We start from the raw sequence: 11,832 nt of genomic DNA on the forward strand, positions 1-11,832 counted from the left end.
CATTAGTGTTGTACGAATAACGTACCTGCTTTCACTTTCACAAGCAATAAAATAAAATCTTATTAATTAAATACAGAATTTTAACGGTTAATGTATTGAATTAATTATCCGTCATTATTATTTTCAGATAATCTATTTAGCATTTTTTTTAGAAAATTAACCGTCCGTACCTAAATTTCTCACCACTAATGAGTCAAAAGCTCTTTAAAAGGTTTTCGAGTATTATATATAGAATTTACTAAGTAATTAAGTTAAATACGTTGCATTATTTATTTATGTGAAAGCAGGTTCAGAAAAACAACACAGATTTCGCTTTAAAAACGTAACTATAGTGTTATCTGGTTTGGAACCGGCGACCTATTGTTAAAAGATCCATGTTCTATCAAAAGCGCCATTGCGGTTTCAGCAGATTTATATTGATTCCGACAGATCATTTTGATTTGAAATATCTATTGGCGCGCCTTGGGGCTCAGTTAAGACCGGCTCGCATGCCGATGACAGCTAACGGCATGACGCTCTCTTATCCATATTTCATATTTGCTGGGCGTCTTGTGACGTTTTTTATTATTATTATGTAATAGTAAATTAAACAGAGTTGTTATACCTAAATCAAAACCGTGAAAGCGAGCCAGTGAAAGCAAGCTCGTATCTTTGAATAGTCAAGTAGTAGTCTTTTTCAAGTAGACCGTACTTAAGGTGACATTATGTGAGTACCTTCACACATCACACTTGTAAAGGCAAAAGTTTTGTTTGTTTTTTACTGTCTTCGTTCAAAAAAAAAAAAAAGTTTATTGCAATAAGGCTTTATTTAAAGTACGTACAAAATATTTTTTTTATATGTAATAAATAATTTTGTCACCCAAAATAATGTCACTCATAGTCGTATAGAAAATCGTCGGTATGGTTTTGACTCTGGGTTTGGCAGCTCTCCACTACCAAACTGACTTTCACAAGCAAACCTCGACATCATTTAGCACGACACTGATAATATCGTTAATTTTTTTACAAGCTTTAACTTCACTTGTATGTGTAGGTCAAATCTCGCAACTGAATTTGATAACAATTCCGCCTAGCTGATTGAGCTGAAATTTTGCACATAGCACATATGGGAATGGTCACAATTCAATCTAGTATACGAAATTTTATTAGTAACAGAAAAACTAATATACAATGCTTGTTATTTAACTGTTTATTTTGTGTATCTTAAACTCTAAATGGAAATTAAATATACGCTTACAAATATAGAGCACGCTATAAAACAATACATTCATGCGAAATTGAGGCGCATCGCGTGTTTCAAATGAATAGCACAATTATTATTATTTTTTCAGCCTTTTGCCGTCCACTGCTGGACGAAAGCCTCCCCCATAGAACGCCAACCATCCCGATCTTGGGCAGTCCGCATCCATCCCGAACCTAAATATTTTATAACGAACAGAATTCACATTGCTACAACAAGCTAATTAAGTAACTTTAAAATATATCGTATCATAATTCATCAGATATTAGGTAGTGTACATGAGCTAATAGGCTTGATAGTGTGGTGTCTGCACTTCAAAATTATCTTGATTCACTCTTGAGTCTTTTATCGGATAATATCTCGATGAATACATTATATAAATCACTCACTCGTTTTTAATTTGATCAAATATTTTAAATGTTTAATTTTACAAAATAGTTTATTTAAATCGATATGTCGGTCCATAATGAGAAGTTGGTTGATTGGTTAGTTTGAGATCAAGACCAATAGTTATCAGAGAAGTAATTAACTGTTTCTAATCCGAAGTAAGAAAATTTGTTCGGTAAATCCTAGTAATTACTACAAGATGTAATCCCCGCATTGCAGTCGAGAATTGCACGTGCTCTTTTATACAATTAGACAAACCAATGTCGGAAAGCCGTTCGATCTTTAAAGGAACATTTTTAAAGAATGAATATTTACTTAGGTACTAGAAAATATACAAGTGAAACAAAAATATAAAATTCGAATATCGATCGAGTATTAAAAATAGACGATGATAAAAGTTGCACGAGGAATGAAAAATGAAAGGTATATCGAATAATTGGTCCATACCGAGATATGATATATTTAGCTTACATTACCTGCGGCACGTGAAGCCGATAAGGGGGTTAAATTCTGTCCTGGTTTCTGATACCAAACATAATTACACATCAGTTTTTGCGTTGACGTGACACTGGACATATTAATCCGAACGAATCCTGAGTTGAGCCTATGAAAAAATATTGTTACTTTATGTTAAGTAATTATCAATAGCAGTTTATGCGTCAAAAAGTACGAAAATATATTGTTCAATATATTGTCATCAGACAGTGTGTGTTACACACACAATGTGTTTGATTATAGGCAAAACACCTGCTTAGGTGGCTAGTCTTTGAAAATAGTTCAGAACATTTTTATATTTAAAACTTTCCCATCGTATTAAATAACTATTACGAATTAAAACTACAAATCAAAATAAGTACTTACTAGTAGCAATAGTTACACTATAGATAAGACTGTAATAAAGATATTTATTATAAACAAGAATAGACTAACATAATATGTTAGTACCTATGCTCATTCTTGAAGGCGTAAGATTTGTTAATTACCATAATTACATTAAATAGATTAATCTTTTTACATATACAATGTTGGCCCTAGGTTAATTAGTGGGTAATGGGGTTATCAATTTACTATTTAATAATGTATAACTACATCGAAATTATGGTAAAGTGAAATTAATTTATAAAAACAACTTTGAGTTCGATTGTTGCCTGTTACGACTCTTGGTTGAATTGATGAGGTTGAAACGCCTTTTGGCAATATTCTACGGAGGAGACATGCTGGACACCACTGCAATGCAAACTATTTGGAAAAAACGTAGTTTGTAGCTTTTTTGTCGCTTTACATAATATAAATTTGATTTTATTGATCTGATTGTAATACAAATTACTCACCATATAAGTAGGTAAATATTATATTTTTGAGTTTGTGTGAGCTGTCTTGATTCATTTTCTTTAAAAATTTGTTTAAAATTGTTGTTCCCTGCGTAAATAATTGTATGTCGATAGCGAGTTTGCTTTTCCAAATGGAAACAGTAAATGTAGTATTTGGAGTCTTATCTGATTTCATATGTTTTTTCAGTTGAAGAGTATTTTGACTAACATATTACTTTAGAGGTTATAAACTATGGTCTTCATATTATAAATTATAACTTACTGTTCTGTTAATTTACTGTTAATTTAATGTACTGTTAGATAATCGAATTCACTTTAAGATGAGTAGGAAGTATTTTCTAAGGCCAAATAACATAATATTAAGAAGTGTGTTTTTATAGCGTAGAATGAGTTCTTGAAATCTTTGAGCAAGTCACCGTAATTACAGCCACAACTAAGTTCCCTCATTTGGCAATGCACGGTACCAATATATAATGTCTTAATTGCTAATGTCTATGATAATTTGACATTTGGCCGTCTGCTGTTTTGTTCCCTAAAAAAACTGGTATATGAACCTTACAATTGGTTCGTAGCAAAGTCATTGATATAAAAATTGCCTTTTAAAGGCAATATGTAACTAAAATGTATGTCGCTCAGAATAAAAAAATGCGAAAAAAATCAAATCATTTTCAAATTTATATTTTAGTTACAACAACAAAGTATGCTGTTCATTCTTAGTATATTACTGTACGGTGGGGGTTCAAAATGATTCGTTTCATCATTTCCAGCTTAAATAAGAATCCACCGAATTAATTAATAAGTTGTAATATGTAATATAATTATTACATGTTACATTGTTATACGATTATGGTTGTTTATTTCTTATATAATGATGTATATAGATTTATGTCTGTACATATAAGAGTATATATGTTAGTATGTTACATATTTATATTAAGTTTCTAATAATTTAATAAATTTTAATTATAAGTGAAGGCACACTACGCCCGATTAATGTTCTGCCTAAATACAAAAATATGTTTCTTTTTATAGAGGTTGCCTGGAAGAGATGACTGTAAGTGATAAGGCCGCCTTTGCATACTTTATGTACTTCCTATTCTTTTACATAATGTTTGTAAAGTGTGTGCAATAAAGACTTAATTAATAAAAGAAGTTGATTTATGATTCTCAAAGAAATTCTTCTCTAATTTCCAAAGAAAGTAAACGCGATTGGCCCTCATTTATTATCTGTTATCACACCTCTATACCCCCATCTGATTCTGATCTGGGAAGGAGCACACAAACTTTCTATAAATTTGATTTTAAATAAATAATTTATTTATAAACCTCGCCTCTACACATATACCTTGGATTGTGTACACTAAATAAAACCATTAAGCCATGGAAATTAAGTGCAATAGGTCGAAAGAGTTTCACGAAAATAGCATAGGTAATGCCGATTTAAAGGCGAACTTAGAAGCACTTTTACTGGTTTGATTTTATGTATCACCAAAATAGACAACTATTTCATTCATTTTTTATTTTACAGGCAATACTTGTCATATAAAAATGTATTACATCTTTATGTACGTATATTTGTCAGTGTGTGTGATAACGTAAAACTGGAAATTTTGAAATCATCGCTTTTTGTGTATTTTAATAATGAAATAACCATTATTTGGATTTAAGATATTTTTCAACGAGGCGTGATAACCGCTCTAGGACTGAGCTTAAAGAGACCTCCATTAAGCACTTTGAAATTTTGAATAAATTAAGATATGATTTATTATTTTAATACGAACATACTAAATATTTTAGATAATTTTTAATTTTTTTACTGTACAAGCAATGAGCAGTTTTTAAAGCAAAAACGGTAAATGTATCAAGCATATGTTTTATGCATACAATAAATTAAATAAACAACTCAATTGAATTATGTTATTGTTCGAGTTAGAAATGGCCTTCAAGCATTTGAAAGAATTAACTTAATGGTGGGTTTCTTTGCTGTAGATTTTTGTGATGAAAATATATTTATTTATTTTAATGAATCATTTGATATTTGTATAAAAATAATTGTACTCGCAATATGTTCGCAAGAATTTAAATAACGAATTAATTGTTTCCAAGCTACTGTAATGTAATAGCTACTCGTGTAACATATTAACAAGACCTTTGAGGTGTTTGCTATGATAAGATGTTTCGCAACCGTAAGGAAGTTTAAGCCAAGTAAGTAGATTCGAAGTTTGGTCCCTACTCTATTTCTAACTTATTACCGGCGCGGCATAAAATCCTTCGCACCCACGCTTACTCCAATCAAACGATTTAGCAACAAAACTGGATATTGTCGAGAAGGAAACAATGTACACGAGTTATAAAACTATTTACAGTTTATTTTCTTATTATTTTTTCCAGATTCACGCAATAACTAGATGTTACTGCGACTGAAATGATCCTTTAACGACGTGAGGGCATTTAATTTTAAATGAAGCAGTAGACACATAACTTATTAGAAAACAACGTTAAGATATGTAACATTGTTAACATGTTTTCATTCTACAAAATAAATTGTTACGTCGATTAATATTATTTGAGCTATTTGGAATAGGTACAGTTGTGTCACAATATATTTCCAAACATATTTTGTATATTTACATTAATATTGACCGTCTACGGACGGTCTAGACAAGATCATGTAAAAGCGAAAGGACTTTCTATATCAAATTGATTACATTTTTTAATTTTAATTAATAGGACTCGAATGGAACAGTAAAGTCGGCACCTAACTATTATAATTGTTGCCCAAGACAGACAATCTCAAAGTATGTATGGATGCTATTCCTGGAATTTTGCATTTATTTTTATTGCTTTTAAACTAACTGTATAATGTAAATCGGAATCATTAGAATTCTGAAGGCATCGTCGAACGAATAAGGTCGTTTTTGATTCAATAAGCGTTAGATCAATATTGAACGAAAATTATTATTAAAGAATATTTTACTTAGAACGTATTGTATTTTCCTTCTTGTTACAATTATCATTTCTTTAACAAACGTTCTTCGCGTTTTAGACTTCATTAACGAATAAAGAGTTAATGTATGAAATATCTCTATTCTTTAATATTATATTACAATCCAACATTTTGGAAACATAAGTTAAGTACATTTTGTTTTAACTGTAAAAAAAATATTGTTATTTAATAATAATTAATAATTATAATAATTAATTTGATTAACCAATAATATTAATTGACATAACAATTCATTTTGTAGATAATTAATAAGATTATCACCGCTCGTACAGAACCTAGTATTTGAAGCAACCATCTTCATTTCATTTTTTGGGTTAATTATTTATGATTATTAATTTGTTTTTTGTTTTCCGTAGTAATTATTATCCATTGGATATTCGTAACAGCCTGTGAATGTCCCACTGCTGGGTTAAAGGCCTCCTCTCCTCTTTTTGAGGAGAAGGTTTGGAGCTTATTCCACCACGCTGCTCCAATGCGGGTTGGTAGAATTCACATGTGGCAGAATTTCAGTGAAATTAGACACATGCAGGTTTCCTCACGATGTTTTCCTTCACCGTAAAGCACGAGATAAATTATAATCACAAATTAAGCACATGAAAATTCAGTGGTGCTTGCCCGGGTTTGAACCCACGATCATCGGTTAAGATTCACGCGTTCTTACCACAGGGCCATCTCGGCTTGGATATTCTAATTGTATTAATTTATTAAAATCGCTTGTTTTATACTAAATTCTGAATGAATTAAAATATAATACTTAAATCTAATTTTTAAATCCGGTATGCGGGCTCAAGTTAAATATAACCGTCTTATAATAATAATGAAACATTTATTTTTTTGTTCAACGCTTTGCTTTGTTTAATGGATATTAAAGAATTTTATTGTTCTTTTTGTTATTTATCAAAAGAAAAGTTTCACTTTCTATGTTATTAAGTAAATATTAACGAAAATCATAATAAGAAACAAGATGAAAAGAATGTTATAATAGAAGAAGTGTAATCCCAAAATAATATTGACACCCTCCTTGGGTGATGAAGTTTTATTCAACAAGCGGTCACTGGCTTCGTCGACTTCTTTATATTCACTATCTTATTTATTTTGTAAGGGATTGTTTCTTATTTTCTACTAAATAAATAAATAAATTTGTTAACATTGACTTCAGATCATATAAAGTGAGACAATTTCAATTTCAATTCAATGAGACTTTTCTTTTGACAAAAATTTATTTCTTTGAACGCGTCTTGTTTAGGAAAGTCCAATTATTCGTGGAGTTTGACGACAAATTTTTAAGAACAGCTATTACATTTTTATACAATACTAGTAGGCTGCAAAAACTAAGGAAAAGTAAGAGCTTTTCAAAATTCAACTCTTGCATTGCACTATATTAAAACAATAATTTTAATTAAAATTCACACGATATGACATGTTCCAGTTGAACGAAACGACGACCGAAAGTTCAGAATAGTAATATTATGATTGTTTTTAAGGTCATACGATCACAAAGAATGTTTCCGACTGGATTGCTACGGTAAGGAATTTGATTTATTATATAAAATATATATTACTATATATTTAGAATCCAATACTAAAGTTTCGCAGACGTTTTCACTTTTGTAAATTAATATTAACATTAAAAGTAAAACATTATTTTTTACACTTTACACATTTTAAATAAAACATTTAAAAATTTTATAACACATGGGCCGACTATGTTTCGTTAGGCTCTAATAATAATTAGTTATAATTACTTTTTTTGTGAAATCTTATCTAGAAATTAAATTTGTGCCAAATCGTTGGAGACGTTTCCGATCAGATCAAATCAAAATCCTATATTCAATATAGAATCACTTGCTCATTATTTCATTATAATAATTAATCAATTTTTTATGTATAGCGTTATTTCTTAGTAATTTTATTAAAAGAAACAAATTATTAAATAAATTAAAATTGGCGCATATCTTAAGGCAAGGTAAGTTTTACTGCTATCATTCGTAAATGACTAATGATTATTATTTGTGTAAGAAAATTTGCGCCGATAACCCGAGGCGGATTACAAATGAGTTCCTTTGGTATGACGGATTTGTAACGGTATCTGTTGGGCTTTGAACTCTCTCGTTAACTTCGGATGAATATTTGTTGTAGTTTCATTCAAATTGTATTGTGAATTTTAACAAATTGCTACACAGAAACATTAAACTATCTTTGTAAGCACTATATTGAAATTATTAAAAAAGCAAATTCATTTATGTGCTTCGTATTTTCTTACATTATTTTTTCAGGGTCCGTCACCCTAGAAAACGGTTGCAGAAAAAAAGGATAAGCTTAATATCATCGCGTGGGATCTACGGCAGTAGGCGATTGCCCATACGAAAGTACGTTACTGTTTCTATTTAAATAGGGATATATTATATATTCAATGATATTCGTCTTGAATGAGACAAAAATCTATAACGTTTTATCGTAAACATTAAACATGTATAATCGCTTTTCGCATTCAAATAAAAAAAAAAACTATTTTTCAAACGAATTCGCTCGCCAACTCACCATGGACCAGTATGTGAGACGACTAAAACGTCATCATATCCTAGAGCTAAAAGACCGGCAGTAGCTCTGAGCAGCAGATGAGTAGACGCTTCCAATGGGAAGCCACTCCGCATGACAGCACTGAACAAATTTGCTCAAAGCCTTGGGGCTGATTGCAAATACACACAGAGAAAAAAAAATTTACAAAACAATACAGCGAATAAAAACGATTTGATTTGATAGTTAAAAAAAAAAGCTTTTAAAAAAATCTACCTTTTTCATTTCAAATTGAGATTAGGGCGCTATTTAATAGGGCTATTTTTGTTTAAACTCTCAGTAGATAATTAATATTATCAGTAATAACATAGATCCTATTAACCTAATTTTCGTTTCGGATAACGCAGCTATTTTTAGTTTATATTTGTTAATCATTAAGTAGTAGTAGAAAAAAACTACGTGAGATAAAATTGAGTATCTACAATTTTTTATGTGAGAGTAACTAGTGAAGATTTGGATAGTCGGCGCGCGCGCAGTTCTGTATTGCTCTCGTTAGAAGCGTGTTGCGTCCATGTCTATGAAGCATCGTTGTGTGCATATCATTGATCCGAGAGACGTTTGATTTATAGTGTATTTATGAAACAAAGATTCGATTTATATCGGTAAGCTGTAATTTAATATAAATAATTTTCTTAATTTATTTTTTGTTGAAAATAACGAATTAATTTTAGAAATTTAAAATATATTCGAAAATTATAAACGAGAACTTAGAAATGTAGCAGTTTGTTAATTAATAATAATTAAGTCTACCAAAATAACCTGAAATTATGAAAAAAATTGCTTAATGAAAAATATATAAACTAAGATGCGAAAACTTTACGAAAATGGATCATACTTTTTATTTAAGAACGATAAAAATAGAAAACAATTGCTAAACAAAAATATTTTTTATTAAAAAAACTTGACTTTAAATTACGTATATTAAAAAATTGATGATTATTTTATTACCATTAATACTTTGCTGTAATCAATATGTGGTATACTAATCGTACTAATTACTATTACTTTAATTATTTGACATTTAGATATAAAGTATAAAATTAAAAAAGTTAAAACCATTAAAACATATTTTTCTAAATATTAACTAAGTCATTCACTTTATTTATTTTTTAATAAATAAACCAGAAAAACAGTTCCGAAAAATAAATTCAAAAATTTGTACAACTATTGTGCGTGCTGTGTGAAGCAATCAATAAAGATACGTAAAAAGGCATTGAATAAATATATGTTACACTTCGACGTTAAAGTAAAGTCTCTCGCGTGCTTGCCCAACATCATTACCATTTATATTATATATTTTTTTTATAAAAATGTCAACTCTTTTAAAAAAAACATTTTATGTTCAATTTTGTTGCAATCTTAATTAAATAATTTGCAAATGGGCTTGATAAGTAATTGCAAAGTTCAATCAACTGCAAGGTAGCCTCGAGCTTGCTTGACAAGATAGGTGGTCTCCATTTCACTGGTTTATCTATAATGCATCGGTAATTATCCACATAAATGTTACATAAATGATTGAGTAGATATTAGATAGTATATTTTATATTTCATACGTAAAAATATTTATCAATATTGTGTTGTGTCTTGTATGTATTGTGTTGACTGCTCTGGAGTGGTCAGACTGTTGCTGGTCTGGAGTACATTATTATTATTATTATGTATTGCGTTGAGTAACGCTTAAAATATATTGTTGCTATTGGCAAATTTTAAGCACAATATTGCAGGTTAAAAAATATACAAAAATTAAAAAAAAAAAACAAATATAAATGTAAATATAAAAACGGTATCTGTAATCAATAGCGTAAGCTTAATGTTTATAAAAAATAATAGAGAGTAAACATAAATATTTAATTATTAGGTACTTAGTAAGCTCGTTAAGAATATAATTTATCTACATACATCATCAAAAACAGAAGCAAACATTTTTTTTAGTAAATATTAGGCTTAGAGCGAATCTAACGAACATTCTCAACATCCTGTAGTTAAAAGAAAACGAATGATGATTAACAGAAGATTTATGGATTGTTTTACTTGATAGAATGTTTACTTTATTTCTTATTTTAAAATTTATTTTTGTTATTTTTTAAATTTAAGAAGTGCCCTTGGCATTGATATTGTAAAACGCAAAATATTATTAACTTATGCTATTTTCGTCATTTTATCCTCTGAAACTGTTTAACTTTTCGGCGTGGAGCTTTCACATTTTGATAGGTTATAGTTTTATAGAAAACATAGTATGATTAGATGTTGTATATTTTGTTTAATTTGGCTTATACTTATGTCAACGTCAACGTCAACGTCGGGAATGAATTGTTGATATGGGTGATTTCAAAGCGAACGCTGCCACAAACAAAACTATAACAGATGCATGAAATCTATATATTATTTAAGATTTGTAGTTGTCTACATAAAAGGTAACAGCATATGCTGACGATGTCCTCCTGAGTGATTTCAACCACGACGGCGAAACTCAAGAAAGACTAGCCGACAGCGCAGGACATATTATAACACACAGATGCGTGTAAACACAGGTGCATTCTCTCTCACTCGGCAAATCCAACTCGACCGGAAAGAGATCCGGCGCAGGCTGGCAGCCAGCTAAAGGTTTTGTGTGATTTCCAAAACACGAATATGTCAACACTTCCAACTTTAGGACTCTGGCTTGCTAGTGAAAATTTTACGACGGAAAACCCATATAACTTTTGATCCGGGGATTTGAACCCAGGGCCTCAGGACCTGCGGCCTTATATCTAGCTATAAGACCATCGAGACAGTCGATTAATATAGCATATAACTACATTTACTATTTACTAGTAGTAAAGGCAATTATTTATATTAAAAAAATTAATAGATAACAGATGAAATCGAATTTACTTGTATGTAGGTAATTTTTATTAATGTAATTAATATATAAATTAATAAATAAATATATAAATAGTTTTAGAAATATAACAAGATATCGAAAAAAAAAATACTGGTCGGGGCTAGAGAGTAGTTGGCTGTATAGACAGTGAGCTCGTACTTACTATTAATGAAAAGAGTTGTCAAATATTTTTACAATTTCTGTCTGATCAAACAATGTTATCGAGAAACTCCAAATATATTTAACCTACTTTTTATCACCATACGTTTGGTAGGTTGAGTCAGCGAGTTCTTGTAATGGAATCCCGTGCAAGGACTTTATTGTAGATTTGCTCTTAGCATCTTAATTAATCTTGATTGGTAAACCATACCAATTCAGATATTTTCTTGTAGTATTTGCTCTCGTTTCCAAGGTTAAGTATTTATAA

Source organism: Nymphalis io, chromosome 5, assembly GCF_905147045.1.
Source record: "Nymphalis io chromosome 5, ilAglIoxx1.1, whole genome shotgun sequence".
Lineage (NCBI taxonomy): Eukaryota > Metazoa > Arthropoda > Insecta > Lepidoptera > Nymphalidae > Nymphalis > Nymphalis io.